Raw genomic sequence first — 17,064 nt, forward strand, 5'->3', positions numbered from 1 at the left:
TTTTTGTAGAGATGGGGTTTCACCATGTTGTCCAGGCTGGTCTCAAACTCCTGACCTCAGGTGATCTGCCCACCTCAGCCTCCCGAATTCTGGGATTACAGGCATGAGCCACCACACCTGGCCGATGATAAACCTTTGAAAGCTAAAAAGCAAAGAGATGATTGCAGACTAACTCAAAAGAACTGAGAAAGCTGAATTATGTGGCAACAGTAGAGAAAAATTGAAAACAGAAATGATTATATCGTAGAATCACGAACAGATACAGGTCTTCTACCCGCTCTCGTGCTGTTGGATGACTGTTTCTCTCTAGTTTCAGCAGCAGTTGGAGTCTGTGGACTGGGAAACATCAAGTACAGGTGAGGGCTTTGGTAACAAACAAAAATGGAGGTTTACACAATCATATGCTCGCTGATTGCTACGCCCCCGCCTCCTGCCCCACAGCCTTCATCAATCACTTAGTGCTCAAACCATGTCAGCCAAATCTTTACCCTCTAGGCAGGGGATTGTCACACTTTTTTCTGAGAAATCTAAGCAGCCCAAGAGGAAAGAAGACAAACTGATATTTAAGATTACCCAACAAATAAATGGCCCTAAAATAAACTCAGAAATGCAAGAGCTCTCCATATACTCCAAACTTCCAATGAGCTTTAGTCCTTCACTCTTCGTCGAAAGAAACCAAAAATTACCAGAACTCTAAAGTAAGCCTGTATCATGCAAGACAAAGAGCACACAGCAGATAAGGCACCTTGGAGAAACAGAATACTATGTGGATGAAAGAAAACTAATTCATGTTCAGTGAAAGCTTCTCATAAAAGACCAGGTGTGGGCTGGGCGTGGTGGCTCACTCCTCTAATTCCACCATGTTCGGAGGCCGAGGCAGGCGGATCACGAGGTCAAGAGATTGAGACCATCCTGTCTAACATGGTGAAACCCCGTCTCTACTAAAAATACAAAAATTAGCTGGGTGTGGTTGTGCATGCCTTTAGTCCCAGCTACTCAGGAGGCTGAGGCAGGAGAATCGCTTGAACCTCGGAGGTGGAGGTTGCAGTGAGCCGAGATGGCGCCACTGCACTCCAGCCTGGGCGACAGAGCGAGACTCCCTCTCAAAAAAATAAATAAATAAAAGACCAGGCCTGGTGGCTTACACCGGTAATCCTAGCACTTTGGGAGGCGGAGGCGGGCAGATCACTTGAGGTCAGGAGTTTGAGATCAGCCTGGCCAACATGGTGAAACCCCGTCAGAGTGAGACTCTGTCTCGAAAAAAAAAAAAAAAGCTTCTCATAAAAGAGCAGCAAAGAAATCTGTTATGGTTAAAACACAACAAATGAATAACAATAAAGAGCAAGCTTAGCTCATTAGAAATGTGCCAGGCAAGGGAAACAGTGAGCAAATGAAGTCAGTCAAATGGACGCGGAGTAGCTTTAGCATTTGAGTTTTATGAAGTTTCATGGGGGAGGAGTTAGCCAAAGGATGCTTTTAGGGCGGGGATAACAAGAGTAGGGGGAGGGGCAGGAAGGAAGGGTAGAGTTAGGGCAGGAAAGAATTGGTCAGAAGTTGCAAAGTTGAGTCACTGACTGTGTTGATAGGCTAGGCAAGGCTGTCTGTGAAAAAGTCTGTGGTTTTATGTTTCCTGAACACCTGGGTCCAAGCTGAGCTGTTGCTGAAGTAGTTTATCTGTTTTGCAAATTGTGGTTTCTGTGCTGTTTTTCAAGTTGTGGTTTCTGTAGTTTTCCATTTCTCAGTCTTGAGAAAGATAAGATAAGAAAAGATACTGCATTCTTAAAACAACAACCAGGTGTTATTTTGTAAAAAGAGGAACATTCACAGAACAAAGAAGAAATTTTAGAAGTTGAAGACATAAGAAATGAACATTTTAATGAAGAATTGAAATAAATTGAGGAAATTACACAGAAAGCATGGCAAAAAGACAAGGAGATAGGAAATGAGAGAAAAAAAGGTAAGAAAATTAATGAAATCTATGAAGTTCAGCAGCCAAATAATAGAATTTCCAGGAAGAGTGAAACAGAGGGGAAGAAATCAACAATGAAATAGTTCAGGCTGGGCATGGTGGCTCATGCCTGAAATCCTAGCACTTTGGGAGGCCGAGGCGGGCGGATTGCCTGAGCTCAGGAGTTCAAGACCAGCCTGGGCAACACAGTGAAAACCCACCTCTACTAAAATACAAAAAATTAGCTGGGTGTGTTGGTGCACACCTGTAGTCCCAGCTACTTGGGAGGCTGAGGCAGAAGAATTGCTTGAACCCAGGAGGTGGAGGTTGCAGTGAGCTGAGATTGTGCCACTGCACTCCAGCCTGGGCAACAAGGCAAGACTCTGTCTCCAAAAAAAAAAAAAAAAAGAAATAGTTCAAGAAGCACACTCAGAATAGAAGGAGCAAATTGAAAGTGTCCATCATAATAGATTAAAATTGTCCTGCACCAAAGTGTATAATTGTGAAATGTAAAATATCTGGGACAAACAGAAGATTCTCAGGCTTCCAGAAGGGGTAGGGAGGTGGCACAAAAGGGTGGTAGGGGAGTCGGAATTGCTGTGGATTTCTCAGCAGCAACACAGGAATAAGAAAATGAACAAACTAAAAGAGGAAGGTGTGGCTTTCTTTTCCTCTGGGACACAGAAGGTCGTCCTTCCTACCTACTGGCAGCCCTCAGGGGCAACCCCTTGCCCAGCACCAAGGACATCAAGAAGATCCTGTACAATATAGGCAACAAGGCCAATGACAACCAGTGCAGCAAGATCATCAGTGAACTGAATGGAAAAGACATTAAAGGCGCCATTGCCCAGGGTATTGGCAAGTTGCCAGTGTGCGCTCCCACAGGGCTGTGGTTGTCTCTGCTGCCCCGGCTCTGTAGCTCCTGCTGCTGGCACTGCCCCTACTACAAAGGAGAAGAAACATGAGAAGAGGGAGTCCCAATAGTCACATGATGACATGAGATTTGACTTCCTGCTCCCCTGCCAATTCCCCTGGAAAGAAAGAAAGAAGGGAGGAAGGGAGGGAGCAAAAGAGGGAGGGGAAGGGGAGTGGGTGAGGGGAGGGGAGGGGAAGGGATAGAGGAAACAGGAGAGATGCAAAGTCATGGTGAAGGAGAATCACAGGATCAGAAACAGCCTGTGTAGAAAGCAACTGATCCAGATTGGGAGAGATGTAACTCAAAAGACAGACATGTTGGGGATTTGTGTTCCACCTTTTGAAAAGATAAAGCCATTCTTAGCCCGTGGTCATACAAAAACAGGCTGCAGGTCAGTTTTCTGACCCCTGATCTAGTCAATAAAAAAGAAACAGGCTGAACTGACACTAATTTCTGGAAAGAAGGAAGGAAGGAGGGAAGAAGGCAGGAAGGAAAAAAAAGAAGAAAGGGGCCAGGCGTGGTGTCTCACCCTTGTAATCCCAGCACTTTGAAAGGCCAAGGCGGGTTGATCACATGAGGTCAGGAGTTTGAGACCAACCTGGGTAACATGGTGAAACCCCATCTCTACTAAAAATACAAAAATTAACCGGGCATGGTAGTGCACCCCTGTAGTCCCAACTACTCGAGAGGCTGAGGCAGGAGAAACACATGAACATAGGAGTCAGAGGTTGCAGTGAGCCTGGATGGTACCACTGCACTCCAGCCTGGGTGACAGCAAGACTCCGTCTCAAAAAAAAAAAAAAAAGAAGTAAGGGAAGAAGGGAGAAGGAAAGAAAGAAAGAGGCTAGGTAGAAGGCGTGACCCTAGTATTGATAAAGAGATAGGGGAGTGGTCAAAGGCATTTCTCTACATCATACTGTAAGGGAAATTCCTGGGTGAGCCCACAGAAACGACAGGTTAATCCAAATTATAAACTGAGTAATCTCATTATAGAGCCTCTGCATACATCCAGGATACCTAGTTATTCAGTGGTCTTCCTGGCCAGATTGCAAAAGCTTTCGCTGCTCTGGGTCTTCCTCACTGTAGTCCCTCTCATCAGGGTTTCCATAGCACTCAACTCATTCTCCAAGCTTTGACTCCAGTATTCTTCAGCATACATCATTAATCATCTTCCCTCTGCCTTGACATGGTGCTTGGCACTGTGACACTTGACACAATGTTAAGTGCCTTGACACATATTGCTACTGCCCAAATAAGACTTACTTCAAGTGGATATACATTAGATATCTGCTGGAAAAATGACGAAGAGTAAGACAGCAACCGTCCCTTCCCTTCGAGAATTCTCTTCAAGAACAAGGATTTTCTCCATATAACAAGAATGTGATTGCAAATTAGCTTCACAAAAAGAGTAATTTGGCAGAGCTCTAATCTCCACTGGCCTCTCCAAAAAGCCACAAATAAAATAGCCTTTGATATAGACAATAAATTATAAATATCAGTAGAAGCTTCCTTAGAATCTATCTTGATGATAGACACTGACTTTTTAATTTTTATGTTATTTCCATTGCATTATGTGACAAAATATTTCACATTAATCTAACCATCAGTCTGCTTTCTTATCACTATATGCAGTATTTGCCTTTTCTAAAATTTTATAAATGTGGAATGATATAGTATAATGTTTTGTGTCTGGCTCCTTGTATTTAGCATAATGCTTTTTTCTTTTCTTCTTTTCTTTTTTTTTTTTTGAGACAATCCCGCTCTTTCACCTAGGCTGGAGTGCACTGGCGTGATCTTAGCTCAGTGGAACCTCTGCCTCCCATGTTCAAGCAATTCTTGCGCCTCTGCCTCCAGAGTAGCTGGGATTACAGGTGCCCACCACCATGCCTGGCTAATTTTTGTATTTTCGGTAAAGTGAAATAAAAACATGTATTTCACCATGTTGGCCAGGCTGGTCTCAAACTGCTGACCTCAAGTGATCCACCCTACTCGGCATCCCAAAGTGCTGGGATTATAAGTGTAAGCCACCACACCCAGCTCTAGTCAGCATAATGCTTTTGAGATTCATACATGTTGTGATGTGTATTGATAGGTTTTTTGTTTGTTTCTATTTTGTTTTGGCTCACAAACAGAAAAATCTAAAGTAGCTCTTTTTGGTAAGTAGTTTTGCATTGTATGGATGTAAAACAGTTTATCCATTCACCAGTTGGTTGTTTCCAGTTGGGAGATACATACTATGAAAAAAACTCCAATGAACAGTTGCATACAAGTCTTTGTGTGGACATGTTTTCATTTCTTTTGGGGAAGTATGTAACAGCTGAATTGCTGGGTCATGTGGTAACTCTGTCTTTCACATAATCAGAAACCACCAAACTGTTTTCAAAGTATTCATACCACTATGGTTTGTATCCCCTCCAAAACTCATGTTGGAATTTAATTACCATTGTGACTCTATTAAGAGGTGGGACCAGGCTAGGCATAGTGGCTCACGTCTGTAATCCCAGAAATTTAGGAGGCCAAAGTGAGAGGATTGCTTGAGGACAGGAGTTCAAGACCAGCCTGGTCAATGTAGTAAGACCCCATCTGTACAAAACATTTAAAAATTAGACAGACATGGTGGCACACACCTGTGGTCCTAGCTACTTAGGAGGCTGAGATGGGAGGATTCCTTGAACTCAGGAGGTCAAGGCTGCAGTGAGCCATGATCATGCCACTGCACCCCAGCCCGGGCAACAGAGCAAGACCTTGACTCTAAAAAAAAAAAAGGAGGTGAGAATTTTAAGAGACAGCCCTCATGCCCTCATGAATGGATTAATCTTTTCATGAGTTAACAGATTAGTGGGGTTACAGTGGGAAGGAATAAGTTATCTCAAGAATGGGTTTGTGATAAAAGCCAGCCTTGCACTCTTCTTATCCTGTGATGCCTTCATATGTTATGACACAGCAAGGAGGCCCCTGAAGATGCAGCTCCTTGTCGAATCCAAGAACTTCCCAGTTTCCAGAACTTTATCAAATACATTTTGGCTGGATGTGGTGGCTCACGCTGGTAATCCCAACACTCTGGGAGACCAAGGTGGGTGGATCACTTGAGATCAGAAGTTCAAGACCAGCTTGGCCAAATGGTGAAACGCTGTCTCTACTAAAAATACAAAATTTAGCCAGGCGTGGTGGTGCCTGTAGTCCCAGCTACTTGGGAGGCTGAGGCAGAAGAATCCCTTGAACCTAAGAGGTGGAGGTTGCAGTGAACTGAGATTGCGCCACTGCACTCTAGCCTGGGTGACAGAGTAAGACCCCCTCTCTAAATAAATAAATAAATAAATAAATTTTGTTTTATTATAATTTACCCACTCTGGAGTATTCTACGATAGCATCAGAAAATGGACTAAGGAATACCATTTTCATTCTTACCGGCAATGTTCCTGATGCTCCAAATTCTCTTCCACACCTGATATTGTTAGTCTTTTTAGTTTGAGTCATTTTAGTGAGTATGAAATATAGTTTATTATTATTATTATATTTCCATAAGTTATTGGGGTACAGGTGGTATTTGGGGGTGTGAAGTATATTTCCTTATGGTTTTAATTCACATTTCGCCAATGACCAAGTGATGCTGAGCATCATTTCATGTTGTTTTTTTGCCATTCATATAACTTATTTGGTAAAATGTATGTTCACATTTCTCTCTTGTTGTTCATCATTCTTGCCAGATTTTGCGTATTCTTTTAAAATAACTGTTTTGTTCCTTTTACTTTGGATTTATTTTCTGTTTTTCTGACTTATTATAAATGATTACTTAATAATATGTCTTTTAAGTTTATACATTTCTTTCTTGTTTGTTTTTGCTTTTGTTTGAGACAGAGTCTCACTCTGTTGCCCAGGCTGGAGTGCAGTGGCCTGATCTCAGCTCACTGCAAGCTCCGCCTCCTGGGTTCAAGCGATTCTCCTGCCTCAGCCTCCCGAGTAGCTGGGATTACAGGCACCTGCCACCACACCCAGCTAATTTTTGTATTTTTTAGTAGAGATGGGGTTTTGCCATGTTGGCCATGCTGGTCTCGAACTCTTGACCTCAGGTGATCCACCCACCTCGGCCTCCCAGAGTGCTGGGATTACAGGCGTAAGCCACTGTGCCCGGCCAAGTTTATGCATTTCTTTCTACACACTACTTAGCTTACTTTTTTTTTTTTTAAATTGAGAGGGAGTCTCGCTCTTTCGCCCAGGCTAGATTGCAGTGGCGCCATCTCTGCTCACTGCAAGCTCTGCTTCTGCAAGCTCCGCCTCCCAGGTTCATGCCATTCTCCTGCCTGAGCCTCCCAAGTAACTGGGACTACAGGTGCCCGCCACCACACGCGGCTAATTTTTTGTCTTTTTAGTAGAGACAGGGTTTCACCGTGTGAGCCGGGATGGTCTCAATCTCCTGACCTCATGATCTGCCTGCCTCGGCCTCCCAAAGTGCTGGGATTACAGGCGTGAGCCACCGCGCTGGCTGTCATCTTGTAATACTTATTATTACATTTAAAATGTTTAATTTGTGTCTTTCTTATTTCCTAGCACATAAAGGAAAATTTTTAGCTATTTTTTTTGGTCTTATTTGTAGCTTAATAGCATTAAACATAGGCATATCTTATTTTATTGCATTTTACTTTATCATGCTTCCTAGATTGTATTTTTTTACAAATCGAAGGTTTGTGGCAACCTTGTGTTGAGCAAGTATATCAGTGACATTTTTTCAACAGCATGTGCTCACTTGTGTGTCTCTGTGTCAGCATTTTTTACTGATAAACTATTTTTAAAATAAGATCTATTTTAAAACTAAGGTATATTTTTAGACATAATGCCATTGCACACTAAATAGACTACGTTATAGTTTAAAAATAACTTTATGTACTAGGAAACCAAAAAAATTTGTGTAACTTACTTTACTGTGATATTTGCTTTATTGCAATGATCTGGGACTGAACCTACAATATCTCTCACATGTGCCTATAGTCGGAGAGTGTCCGCATTTTAATTCTGTCAATTTTCTTGAGATTTGATTTACAGCCAATCTGTCTTCAACTAATAAAAATTTTATGTGTGCTTAAAGAGAATGTGATTTTTGCAGTTGTTAGTACAGTTTTCTATGCTTCTGCCGTAGTAAATATGGTAAATCATGTATATCAGATCTACTTGATGAACATTTTCTGTCAATTATTAATTTTCAAATCCTCCAATATGATTGAATATAAATTCATCTGTTTCTTCTTCTTTTTGTTTTTTTTGGAGATAGAGTCTCACTCTGTTGCCAGGCTGGAGTGCAGTGGCGCGATCTCGGTTCACCACAACCTCCGCTTCCCGAGTTCAAGCGATTCTCCTGCCTTAACCTTTTGAGTAGCTGGGATTACAGGCATCTGCCACCACGCCCAACTAATTTTGTATTTTTAGTAGATACGGGGTTTCCCCATGTTTGTCAGACTGGTCTCGAGCTCCCGACCTCAGGTGATCCGCCTGCCTCAGCCTCCCAAAGTGTTGGGATTACAAACGTGAGCCACCATACCCAGCCTGTTTCTTCTTGTGATGTTTTTGCTTTATATGTTTTTTTCAGTCTATGTTTATATGTTTACAACCTATGTCTATATGTTTTAACCTATGTATATATGTTAGTAAACCATGTATGTATGTTAATAAACCTATGTGCATATGTTTCAGTCTATGTACATAGGTATGTTCTATGTACATAGAAAAGAAACCCACATACAGACATAAAATGATGAAATTTCAGAACAATGTCAAAGAATGATTATAAAAGAGCAGAAGAGAAAGGAGATTATCTTTTTTTTTTTCTTTTTGAGACAGTCTTATTCTGTCGCCCAGGCTGGAATGCAATGGCCAGATCTCGGCTCACTGCAACCTCCGCCTACTGGGTTCCAGTGATTCTCCCTGCCTCAGCCTCCCAAGTAGCTGGGATTACAGGCACCCACCACCACGTCTAGTTACTTTTTTTTGTATTTTTAGTAGAGACAGGGTTTCACCATATTGGCCATGCTGGTCTCGAACTCCTGACTTCAGGTGATCCACCCACCTTGGCCTCCCAAAGTGCTGGGATTTTAGACGTGAGCTACCACGCCGGCCAGGAGATCATCTCGAAAGAAGCAGAGTTAGTGACAGCTGGCTTAAAGACAATATAAGCTACGAGACAGTGAAATGTTATCTTCAAAGTGCTAAGGAAAAGCAACTGAAAATTTGGAATTCTAAATCCAGTTAAATTTTTTTTTTTTTTTTTTTTTTTTGTCGCCCAGGCTGGAGTGCAGTGGCTGGATCTCGGCTCACTGCAACCTCCACCTCCCAAGTTCAAGTGATTCTCCTGCCTCAGCCTCCCAAGTAGCTGGGATTACAGGCATGCACCACGATGCCCGGGTAAGTTTTCTATTTTTTGTACAGATGGGGTTTCACCAAGTTGGCCAGGCTCGTCTTGAACTCCTGACCTCATGATCTGCCCGCCTTGGCCTCCCAAAGTACTGGGATTACAGGCGTGAGCCACCTCGCCCAGCCCTAAAATTTTTTTTAATGAAGACAAAATAAAATTGTTTTCAGACAAATAAAACTCACTCTTTCGCCAGCAAACCCTTACTATAGGAAAATCTAAAATATATATTTTAGCTAGAAGGAAACTGATCCTAAATGAAGCTACAAGAAGAAACAACATGTAAAAAGACTTTGGGTAAGTATAAAATATTAACTATAAAACAATGATAATGTTTAGTAATGTTTAAATTTGAAAGAAAAAAGATAACATTAAAATATATGACAGGTCTGTGTTCTGGAGGAGATAAAGAAATAGCTTAACTTTATAATTTAAGTAATCACAATGCAGCTTATAGGGTAACAACAACCAAAAATTCACCCCAAAAAACAAAAAGCAAGAAAAGCACCTCAAACCCGAATAGCGTGTTTAACTTCCAAACTAGCAAGGAAGAATATAATTAATACCAAAAAAAAGTCAAAAAAAAAAAAAAAAGAAGGCCAGGCATGGTGGCTCATGCCTGTAATCTGAGCACTTTGAGAGGCCGAGGCTGGCAGATCACTTGAGGACAGGAGTTTGAGACCAGCCTGGCCAATATGGCAAAATCCCATCTTTACTAAAAATACAAAAATTAGCTGGGAATGGTGGTACACGCCTGTAATCCCAGCTACTCAGGAGGCTGAGGCAGGAGGATCACTTGAGCCAGGGATGTGGAGGTTGCAGTGAGCTGAGATCACACCATTGCCCTCCAGGCTGGGCGACAGAGCGAGACTCTCTCAAAAAAAATAAGAATGGGAGGTGAAAGATACTATAAACTAGGGCAATAGATTTTTTGAGACTAATTTCATTAAAGGTGAATAAACTAAATGCCTTAGTAGTTGTCTCAGTCAGTTTGGGCTGCTGTAACAAATATATCATAGGCGGAGTTCTTAAATAACAGAAATTTATTTCTCACAGTTACAGAGACTGGCCGTTTTGGGTTTTTTTTTCTGTTTCTTTTTCTTTTTTAGAAACGGGTCTTACTGTCACCCAGGCTGGAGTGCAAGTGGCATGATCATAGCTCATGTCAGCCTTGAACTCCTGGGCTCAAGTGATCCTCCCACCTCAGCCTCCTAGTAGCTGGGACTACAGGCACACACCACTGCAACCAGCTAATTTTAAAACCTTTTTTTTTTTTTGAGACAGAGTCTTGCTCTGTCACCCAGGCTGGAGTGCAGCAGCAAGATCTTGGCTCACTGAGACCTCCACCTCCCGGGTTCAAGTGATTCTCCTGCCTCAGCCTCCCAAGTAGATGGGACTACAGGTGCATGCCATCACTCCAGGCTAATTTTTGTATTTTTAGTAGAGACAGGGTTTCACCATATTGACCAGGCTGGTCTCTAATTCCTGACCTCATGATCCCCCCACCTCAGCCTCCCAAAGTGGTGGGATTACAGGTGTGAGCTACCGCACCGAGTCTTAAAACTTTTTTTGTAGAGACGGGGTTTCACTATAGCCCAGGCTGGCCTCAAACTCTTAGCCTCAAGTGATTCTCTTGCCTTGGCCTCCTAAAGTGCTGGTATTTCAGGCACGAGTCACTACACCTAACTGAGCGTAGGTGTTCGAGATCAGGGTGTCAGCATGATTGCCTGCTTGGTTAGGGCCTTCTTCCTAGCTTTGTGGGTGGCCATCCTCTTGCTGTGTCCTCACATGATGGAGGGAGGAGGGCTGAAGAGAAAGTCGCTGTGTCTCTTCTTACAAGGCCTTTAATCCCATCATGAGGGCTTCACCCCCATGACCGGATTATCTCATAATACCACCACCTTGGGGTTTAAGATTTCAATCTATGAATTTGGCAGGGGACACAAAGGATCAGTTTACAGCAGTAGCATTTTACAGGCTACTTGAAAGACTTTAGCAGTCTTAGACCTCCACTTAGGTATTAGTCATCTTAGTCTTTCAACCTTAGGAAGGTTGAAAATAAATAATAGCCAAAAAAGAATAGAATAGGGCCGGGCACAGTGGCTCACACCTGTAATCCCAGCACTTTGGGAGGTTGAGGCAGGCAGATCACCTGAGGTCAGGAGTTTGAGACCAGCCTGGCCAACATGGTGAATCCCCATCGCTACCAGAAATACAAAAAATTAGCCAGTTATGGAGGCAGGCGCCTTTAATCCCAGCTACATGGGAGGCTGAGGCAGAAGAATCACTTGAACCCGGGAGGAAGAAGTTGTAGTGAGCCAAGATCGTGCCAATGCACCCCAGCCTGGGTGACAGAGCAAGACTCCGTCTCAGGGAAAAACAAAAAAATAGAATAGAAAGTAAGCAGGCTGGGCGCGGTGGCTCACCCCTGTAATCCTAGCACTTTGGGAGCCAAGGCGGGCGGATCACAAGGTCAGGAGTTCAAGACCAGTCTGGCCAACATAATGAAATCCCATCTCTACTAAAAATACAAAAAATTAGCAAGGTGTGGTGGTGTGCGCCTGTAAAAAGCTACTCAGGAGGCTGAGGCAGGAGAATCTCATGAACCTGGGAGCCGGGGGGGACAGTGCGAGAAGCTGTCTGAAAGAAAAACAAACAAAAAAAGAAGTAAGTAGATGGAAAAGACATGCCAAACCAAAGAAAAAAAAAAAAAAGCCAGCATAGCTATATTAAAATCAGAAAACAATATAGTTTAAGACAAATTGCATTATTAGAAACAATCAGGGCCACTATGACAGCAGTAAGTGAGAGAAGAACATAAGACAGTTACTGCACCCTTATTACTTTATAATTCAATCATGAAAACATGGTGGTATATGTTATTGTAATTCATACCTGATAACTATTGAGGTTGCGGTTTTTTTTAATGTTTATTAGACTTCTTCAATTTCTTACCTGAATTGTCTCTTTTATTCTTTCCCCACCCACCACCCACCCCCACAAATAGGACTTTTTCTTTGTCACTTTTAGAAGTCTAAACTCTAAATAGATTCTTGGACTGACAACTCACAGCCATCAGCTCGTTCAACTTTACCACCTGTTTTGTTCCCAGTGGCTTTTCCAGAACTAACTTCACCTTGAAGTTCCGTGAGTTTTCCTAATTTAAACTTGGGCTGCTTTTGCATTTTTACTTTCCTGATGAAGACATCATGAAGAGCATAAATAGATTGGCAAGCCTTTTCTATGACTTTTCCAGTGCTGTTTGGAATCCATTTATTGACCACTTCTTTCAAGTTATTTTTCTGCACCTCTCAGGTCATGATTTCCATCATCTTCTTCCAGATCTGGTGGACCTGTTGGTGCTGAGCATAAGAAGTCTTCCATATCTGAATGTTGCATTTTTTAGTAAAACCAACACAGAACAGATGAAGCAAGTAACCACTGGAAGTCTTGACATTGACATGAGCTTCAATCATGGTCTGCCATTTTTTCACCACGGAATACATTTTGTCATGGGTAAGATTCATGCCATGAAAGTTAGTTCAGCGGTTTTTGCCCTAAAAATCTTCAGTAATCAGCTTGAATTTTCTAAATGTTAACTTCATCATTTGGCAAATCAGCAAGACTGACTTCAAATACACAACCCTTGAGACCATCTGATGCAATTTTGGTTCCTTGGGTCCTGGTGACTAGCATCTTTCCAATATTTCTTTTTTTTTGAGACGGAGTCTCACTCTGTCACCCAGGCTGGAGTGCAGTGGCACGATCTTGGCCCACTGCAGCCTCCACCTCCTGGGTTCAAGCTATTCTTCCGCCTTAACCTCCCGAGTAGCTGGGACTACAGGCGCCCACCACCACACCCAGCTAGTTGTTTTTTTTTTGAGACAGAGTCTCACCTGTTGCCCAGGCTGGAGTGCAATGGTGCGATCTTGGCTCACTGCAACCTCTGCCTCCTGGGTTCAAGTGATTATCCTGCCTCAGCCTCTTGAGTAGCTGGGATTACAGTCGTGTGCCACCACGCTCGACTAATTTTTGTATTTTCAGTAGAGATGGGGTTTCACCACGTTGGTCAGGCTGGTCTCAAACTCCTGACCTTGTGATCTGCCTGCCTGGGCCTCCTAAAGTGCTGGGATTACAGGTGTGAGCCACTATCCCCAGCCCCCAATATTTCTTATATTGAATATAGCAGGTGCTTTTACATCACACTAATCTTTCTTAGGAAATGGATCAACCACTTTCTTCTTGGCTCCCTTTCTGCCACCTTTGGTGATTGTTCTTGCCAGCCACTATGGTGCTACTCAGGCAGCCAAAAGGGCTCTTTCATTTTTTTTATTATCTCTCATTAGCATGATTGTCAAAGAAAAATAAGAATGGAGGCCATTGATAAGATACACCCCAAGGCCAATCACCCATAACCAAGTAACCAAACTTTAAGTCATCCCTATTTCCCCCAAAGGCTAGCTCTAATCATAAAACATAAAACATAAGCTTTACATTCTTATCAGCATGAATCAGTAAAATTAAATCAATTAGCTCTAGACAAATCAGGTTGAACTCACAGAAATATTAATGTATAACAGCCAATCCTGACACAGGTCAAAATATTCCTCCTTTATGCTCTATAAACTGCTGTAACTCCTGTAAAATGGGCTTCTTATCACTTGGTTTGACATCTCCAGGATCTTGTTCTATACCTGATCTGACTTTATTTTTGACATAGCCAAATTTTGTTCAAATGGCTTTTTCCTTCTTCTTTTTTTTTTCTTTTGTCCCGTATCTGCCTTCTTCTTCCCCTCTCACTCCTCTTCTCTCTCTCTTTCTCCTTTTTTATTTATTTTTCTCTCTCTCATGAGCAAAGGGATAAAAATAAAACTATTGAGATAAAATATTTTTCAAGGCTTTAAGTTGGTATCATTTATTTCAGTAAACCCTTACCAGCATTAATCTTTTTTAAAAAAGAAAAATGTATCTCAATATTTCAATCTGCATTTCTATGATTACTTGAAAGATTGAACATTTCCTCATTTTTCAAGACATTTGCATTTCCTCCTTTGTGGACTGTTGTCTCACGCCCTTTGCACATGTATCTAATGACATCTTTGCTTATTTTTATCTGCCTCTGTAAGAGGAGGCGTCTACCTCTCAATATCTGAAATTAAAAGGATAAATATTTATGACTTACTTATTAAAGGAAAACTATATTCATCAGGCATAATATCCTTAAGGAAAACAAACTCCTGATCTTATGAGGTTTGTGGGAAGCATTTGTCTAGTGGTTGTTGACAGAGCAGGAGCATCACCATCTTGGACAAACACTGCCATTTTAAGTTCCCCTTGATTAAAAACCACCTAAATCCAGCTCCCAAAACATCAGCCTAATGGCTAATGTCAGCATGACCATAAACCACAAATGACATCTCCAATCAGAAACATTTCAACCCCGAGATAAACCCCACTCCAACCAGCAACATGCCAGCCCTGAGATAAACCCCCCTCTGACCAGAAACATCACAACCCCACAATAAAACTCTCCTCCACCCAGAAACATTCCAAACCTGCGATAAGCTCTCCCTTCCTAAACCCTTAAATACTCTTAGTCTATAAGAGAGAAGGCTCCTGACCTAAACCAGCCAGAATCCCCTCTCAGGTTTATTCTCCAAAATAAACCTGTCTTTGACTGTTGAGCTGCTTTTCATGTTTCTGTCTTCTTTTTTCAACCCTTACATTTGGTGTCAAAACCTGGAATCGGTGTTGGGGGCAGAGGCTCTCTTGCAACCTAGGAAGCACTGGGCAATGGCAGCTCGTCCCAGGATAACTCCTGGCTCCTAAGGGCCTCTGGCCACCTGCCTTGTCTTTTCTCTCTCTTCACTTTTCAAGCAATTTGCATGAGGAGGACAACTAATCTGAAGGGGACTGTGAGGCTTGGGCTGGGGCTACCCTCCGGTGGGTTCTCAAAACCCTCAGGTCTCAGGAATCCATCTCCAACCACCTGCAACAGGTATTTCGCTCTCTAGCCCTTGTCCCCTCTTCCTCCCTCTTCTCTCTCTCTCTCTCTCTCTCTCTCTCTCTCTCTCTCTCGCTCACATGGCTCCAGTCTGGGCGACCCTCTGCCAATTCTAACCAGAACACCCAACATCAGACACTAATCCAGCCAACTGATAAGATTTGCCTTCCCTGACTTTCTTGCAGTACCCAGGAAAGTCAGGTCTGCCGTTCCAGTGCTCAGAGGACCAGAGGGACTAAGTTGGAAGAAATCTTGGGGACGCCCAGTCTCCTCAGTTTTACCCTTCTCTTTGTAAAGAGGATTCTGGGTCTCTGTCTTTTGTCTGCGGAGGCCTAGAACAAAAACAGGCACCCTTGGCTTCCTCTTACCAGTCTACATGGTGCCAAACAATCTCACATTCCTACGTCCTCCCCACTGGGGTGTCTCCTTCACAACCTTGCCAAACTTGGCTTACAGGGAGACCTAAAGCCAAAATATTTAGTTTTTTATTGCAACACAGCCTGACCCCAGTACAAATCAGATAATGACAGGCGATGGCCCAAAAACAGCACTTTTGACTTTCAAATTTTCAGGGACCTTGACACCTTTATCACCAGGAATGGCAAATGGCAAGAAGTTCCCTATACTCAGGCTTTCTTCTACCTTAAATCCCAACCCTCCCCACATCAAGCTTGCAAGCCTCCCCACGTCAAGCTTGCAACCCTCACGAAATCCTTCTTCTTAATGAAAACCCTCCCCAGCTCTCTCCTTTCTCCGAAACCCCTTCCTCCAAAACCCCTTTTGATCCTGTAGATGAACCCCCTCTGTACTCTCAGCCCCCTGCATCTGTTCCTTCCACCCCTTTGGCCCCTCCTGCCCCAAGCCTTTAGCCCCAAACCCCGCCCCTCCTCCTGCTCCACCCATTACCCATTCAAAAACTACTCCAACCAGTCAAACCACATCTGCCATTCTCCCTCTCCAGTAAGTGGCTGGGGCTGAAGGCATTGCTCATGTTCATGTCTGTTTCTCCATGTCTGACTTGTCACAGATCGAACAGCACCTGGATCTTTCTCTGAAAATCCATCTCATTATTGCAGGGAATTCATGAACATAATCTAATCCTTTAATTTAACTTGGCATGACATTTATATCATTCTAACCTCCACCTTCATTCCTGACGAAAAATAGCACATCCGGCATTCAGCTGAAACACACGCAGATGAACTCCATAATCAAGCCCCTATACAAAATCCAGTAGCCAATGATGCAGTCCCCCATAGAGACCCAGATTGGACTTACCAACAGGGAGACAATGGCATCAGGTGAAGAGACCACATGATTACCTGTCTTCTCGTAGGCATGGACAAAAATGCCCATAAGGCAGTTAGTGATGAAAAACTCAGAAATTACACAAGAGCTCCAGGAAAATCCTGCCCTTTTCTTATCATGCCTCACTGAAGCTATGCTAAAATATACCAATTTGGACCCAGAATCTAAAGAAGGTCAAACTTTTCTCCACCTCCAATTTGTTTCCCAATCTGCCCCAGATAGCCAGAAAAAATTACAAAAATTAGAGGAGGGTCCCCAGACACCCCAGCAGGACCTCCTAAATTTGGCCTTCTGTATCTTTAACAACAAAGATGAGGAACAGAAATTTAAAAAGAAACATCTCCATTTAAAATACCAGATGCTAGCCTCTGTTGTCCAAAAGTCAAATTACACAAAGCCTCCTAATAACCCAAAAGGAAACTCCCTCACCTCTTGGGGAGTCAGTTTCCAATGTGGCAACCCTGGACACTGGGCAAAGACTTGTCCTA

The 17,064-nt window shown here is 42.8% G+C and overlaps 1 pseudogene; it reads right to left on the reverse strand.

The window, feature by feature from the left end:
• Positions 1 to 3,354: 3,354 nt before the first annotated feature.
• Positions 3,355 to 15,348, reverse strand: LOC135966201 (small ribosomal subunit protein eS1 pseudogene; annotated as a pseudogene).
• Between the last annotated feature and the right edge of the window lie 1,716 nt (positions 15,349 to 17,064).

The sequence above is a fragment of the Macaca fascicularis genome, chromosome 11, assembly GCF_037993035.2.
Source record: "Macaca fascicularis isolate 582-1 chromosome 11, T2T-MFA8v1.1".
Lineage (NCBI taxonomy): Eukaryota > Metazoa > Chordata > Mammalia > Primates > Cercopithecidae > Macaca > Macaca fascicularis.